A 5674-nucleotide genomic window follows, 5' to 3' on the forward strand; every position below is an offset into this window, starting at 1 on the left:
GTGTTTTAATAAATACAAGTAAATTTCTACTAAATGCATTTAATAATATTTTATTATTATAAAATGTGTTTATATCTTTCTGATTCTAAGTTATATATGATATACGCCAAGATGTTTATATTATTAATGGATACATGTTGTCATGAAATATGTGATTCTTGCAATTTAATCACAAATGAATGAAATTTCCCCAACAATTTCTATTTTTATCACCTCAGATCTGTTAAATATCCGTTCACAAATTAAAGTGTCCAAAGATATTAAAACTAAAGGTTGTGCTCTATGAGGAATTTATTAAATGATGATAATAATTTTGTGAAAATACTCAGCCAATGTCATTTATAAATTGGGGTACAAGGTATAATGTAAGTAATACATCTGGATACTTACATAGAAAATAACATACATTTTACAGTCCTTAACACATTAAAATATTCATGAGTAATATGTTTATGCTAAAAGTACAAAAGATGAAAAAACAAAGAAAACATATTGAACAGTAATATTTTGCTCAAATACAGTGTTAAAACTATGATTATGTTTAATGAGAGCAGTGAATGATTACAGATGGTAATTTCTTCAGGCTAACTATTTTGTTGCTGAGGCTTATGTTATTTGTGAATACCTGACAGCCAGAGAGGTTTCACTCATAGCCTTCGAGAATTTATGAAAACCTAGCAGAAATGGAATATACATCCTTTGCTATAAGAAACAAAGGTCCACTTATACAACAAGTATGGCTGAGTAAGAGAAACCAAATCTACCTGGAAAATCCTAAAAATAATAATGTTTTATTATTATAAAAACTGACTGCTTTATTGTTTTGAGGTGGCTTCTTCCTCAGATTAAACAGTTCAACTTCCCAACAAAATAAAAATTTTAAATGCGTGCTTAGAAAAAGTAAAAGCACACACTCATAGTGCTACAAATTTCTGTGAAATTTCATATCATCAAAGAGAAACAGATGCTCAAGATAGAAAAAGAGGTAACTTAAATAATAATAAACATGATACTAGCCTTGGGCTTCTCATAATAAATGCAGAGTCCTCAAGAATAATAAAGTAATGCCTTAAAATTCAGATAGACAATTATTTTAAATTCAAAATCCTGTTTTCCACCAAACTATCAGTCACATGTGAAAATGATTGCTAGCTTAGTGGAAAACAGATATTTTTGGACAATGCTTATGTTCCCGTTGGAATGTCACTTGAAGGGATGTTTAATTAGAATGTGGGAGTTAACTATGAAAGGTTAATGCACAGAATATAGAAAACAGAGGATCAAATCAGGTAGAGTAATGAAGGGCAGCCTTGATATAACAGCAGTGTTCTGGAATGAAAACAAAGAATCTAGGATGGAGGAGCATAGTAATGTACTTCCAGGAACACTATATTATAAATTTTTAAAGCATTGTTCTTGCAATATCAAGAAAAATATTAAAGAGGACTGTACTTAATATAAAAATACAGAAAAATATTATAAATCTACTTCAAAATAATTTTGAATCATAAGATAATGCTTAACAAAATGAATCACTGGACAGATGGTTCTCTTCAGTGTTAAAAGAGAAATAAGGTATTGGTTACTAGTTAAACAAATAAGTGTCACTTTCAAACTGTGTTACAACATCATGTACTCTATACAAATACCTTGCCTACAAAATTAAGCAGTTGTTCTTCTTTTGCATTGAGCATGACAAATTTCATTAAGGTATACCAATTAGAAAGGAAGATAACACCAAGCAATCACAAGCAAGTAAATACTTCTAGGTATTTACCTAACTGATTTAAAATACGTCATGCAAAAAACTGCACAGAAATCTTTATAGCAGTTTCATTCATACTTAAAAAAAAAAACAGAAACAACTAAGATATTTTTGAACAGGTGAATAGATAAACAAGCTAAGGCACAGCCATACAATTAAATATTGAACAACAACAACAAAAAAATTCATTCTCAGGCCATTAAAAGGCATGCATAAATATTAAATTAGTATTGCTAAGTGAACGTAACCAGTCTGTGAAGGCTCCATATGTATGATACTGGTTATAGAACATTCTATAAAAGACAAAACTATATCAAAGATAAAAATGTCATTAGTTACCATGGGGTTGCGGGTTGTTATGGGCTGAATTGTGCACTTGAAAATTCATATATTGAATTTTCACAGTACCTCAGAATATAACTGTATTTGGAGATAGGGTCTTAAAAAGGTAAATAAGTTAACATAAAGTCTTTATAGTAGGCCCCAATCCAATTTGCCTGGTGTCCTTATAGGAAGAGGAGATAAGGACAAAGAGAAACCAGGAGTGTGCATGCTCAGAGAGATGACCATTTAAAGAGGCAGCAAGAGGATGCAATCTGCAAGTCAAGGGGAGAGGCCTCAGTGGAAAGCAACCCTGCTGGGACCTTGGTCTTAGACTTCCAACCTTCAGAGTTATGAGAAAATAAATTTCCTTTTTTTTTAAGCCATCCTAGGCATAGCATCTTTTTATGGCAGCCTTAGCAAACTAATTAAGGGGAAGTAGGACAACACTGATTTGTTGAGGCAGAGGAAATATTTTAGAGTGGTGAAACATATGATATTGCAATGGTGGATACAGGATATTATGCCTTGTCAGAACCCATAGATCTTTATAGCATAAAAGGGAAGCTTTATGTATGCAAATGTAAGAAATTTTTAAGGAGATCGTGGAATCCTAAGATGGAATGCAGGCTGTGACCTAACAGTCTAATTTGGGTTAATAATTATAACACTGTACATGAACACTGCAACTGAACAATTAATTAAATTGAAGGTCAATATTAGGACCAATGTTTCTTGTTATTAGAAGAGGGGCTTACAGAAAAGTAAGGACAGAACACTAGAATGCCCAAGTGGTAAGAAGAGTTGGAGACATCAGTATAAAGTTATTTTAGCTTAATATAGATACAGAGAATTATATGTGTATATATATAAATATTTGTGAATATGTGTACATTCACATATGTAGAGGTTTGTTTATCGTTACATATAGAAACATTTATAGATATTTGTGTATATACATGTTAGTATACAATTTAAAAATTTCATTAAACAATGTGATCAAGTGATCATAAGTTTTGATTCAATCATATCATGTACAAGTTTCTAGATAAATATGAAGTGCTATGCCAATATACTTGTTTGAAATGAGAAGATACATATGATCAAGACATCCTTAACGGTCCTTTCAGTTTGACAAATTTTAGGCAGGTTTCTCCTGTCTTTAGGTCCCTGTCTTCTCTTTTATTGAAGTATTTGCTTTAGAAAAGTAGCAATTGTAAACCGTTTCTCTTCCCCTTTGAGATGTAAATATTTTTAAAGCCTCTTGGCAGTCTTAAAACCCAGGACTATCTTTCTCAAGGACTTGGGAAACATCTCTTTGAAATGCAATCATTAAGGATGGAAGCACCACTATGTCTAGTTTCTGTGGGAAGATAGAAGCCTAACTAAGTAGTTAATCTCTTCTAAAAAAAATATAATGGCTACCATTAAGTATAAAATTTATGTTATTTACCACATTCTACTTTCAAATAATTTATAAATGATAACCTTTTTATTTTACTATTACTTCATATATAGTTAAAATACCTCTCTATCCTCCTCTGCAATATTACCAATCATTTTATTTTTCATGTATTTATAAATAACAGTGCACATTTATTATTTTCACTTTAGGCAGCCAATTATCTTTCCGCAATTAAATTTTTAAAAATTATATTTACCTCCTTTATTATTATCTTCAGCACTCTTCATGTCTGGTAGACAGATGCAATTGTCTCATGCCAAACTTCTGTCTGAAATGTTTCCTTTAAATTTTCCTATGTCACTGATATGCTAGAATTGTATTCTCTCACATTTTACATTTCTGACAATGTTTTTTGTCCATTTCTTTTTTTGTAGTATATTTTTGCTTATGATAGAATTCTAGACAGACAGGATTTTTTCTTTTCAGCACTTCAAAGAAGTTATTTGTATGATTTCTACTTTGACTGTTTTCTGTTAGAAAATCTGCTTATATTTCTTCTTTATTTTCTGTCATCAGCTTTCTTTATTTTTGGCTGTCATATATTGAGATTTCAGAAGTTTGGCTATGATGTGTTTTCCTGTGGTGTGTTGGTATTATTATTAACAATAACTGAAATTAATAATAAATAATGATAATATATATTTAATCAGCTCACTTGGAATTCTCTGATACTCTATGATTTGAAATATTTTATTATTTTTTAATAGACAAACTCATAGTTAGAAACAATGTGTAGAATATTAAACATTCTGAAAAACAGTAACTTAGTAAGAATAAGTCAATTTCAAATTGATTAACTGATACATTTATTCATACATTCATAACTTTATCAAGTGCTTATTATGTACATGCTACTCTGCTTATTGATATGACAAGTAGGAATGACTTGAAAAATGAATCAAAAATTTCACAGATACATGAATGAAGGCACAAAATAAATAGAACTAACTAGAGAAACTGAGTATCAAAGAACTTACACTTTGCATTTATTTTGACTGTGTGTTTTACATATTTTAATTAAACTTCAACACTTCCGGTATTCTTACCATTTGTGAAGCACAGTTCCTGGGGTTTTACCTGCATGAACTCTTAAAATATAAATAAATACTGTTCTTTGAATATATATATATATATATATATATATGTGTGTGTGTGTCTGTAGCATAACGAAGTGTTTTGATCAGTATTTTGAAGGAAGATTTGACATTCCTGTTTTGTTTCAGAGCTGCAAAATGCCAATCATTGTGTGAAAAAAATAACCATTTTTTGGATATATTTCAATTACATATAAAGACAGGATACACTAATAAAGGATTTTTTTTCACATGGTCAAATTACCCCAATTATGATAATTTTATTACAAACACGAAAGGCATGTTTATGCCAATGAAATTTGGTCAATTCGGGAAACAGCTACATCTACTTGAAAATGTCATATTTTTATATCTTGCATTTGTTAATAACAAAGTAATTCTGTATTGTATTTAAAGAGCACATCTCCCATATATAACAAGATACACACCTTGTATTTAGCATTTTTTAAATGCACGTATTTCTATAAAATATTTTTGTAAATATGCAGATTTATATAAATTTGAAATAGTACCATACAAATAGATATTTCATGATTATTAGGTATCTACACTATATCAATTAAAATGATACAATTAGATCTAATAATTTGTAGTCTTTGTTTACTGACCTGAGAAAATGGGATAGAGAGTAGATGAGGCTTTTTCCCCCTGAATATTTTGTACTCAGTGTTGTATCTGTTTAATATACTTTAATCTGTGGTAATTACCTAGTGCTCTGTAACAACTTATTCCCATATTTAGTGCTTTGACGCAATTAACATTTGTTTTCTTGGTTTTCATGGAGCAGGACTTTAGAAAGATATCCTCTGCATAGCTCTACCTCAATCTCTCTCAGAGGCTGCAATGACAGTATTGGCCAAGGTTAGAATCATTTAAAAGGTTAACAGGGGCTGGAAGTTTGAGCTTAAGTGTGATTCAATCTCATGCCTGGATAATGGGGCCAGTGTTTGGGAAGAAGGCTCAGTTCTACCACACATTGGCTTCTCTACCAGCTGCTTGAGAATCCTCATAATACCATATTCTTCTTGC

The sequence above is a fragment of the Vicugna pacos genome, chromosome 14 (genome assembly GCF_048564905.1).
Source record: "Vicugna pacos chromosome 14, VicPac4, whole genome shotgun sequence".
NCBI classification, from domain to species: Eukaryota; Metazoa; Chordata; class Mammalia; order Artiodactyla; family Camelidae; genus Vicugna; species Vicugna pacos.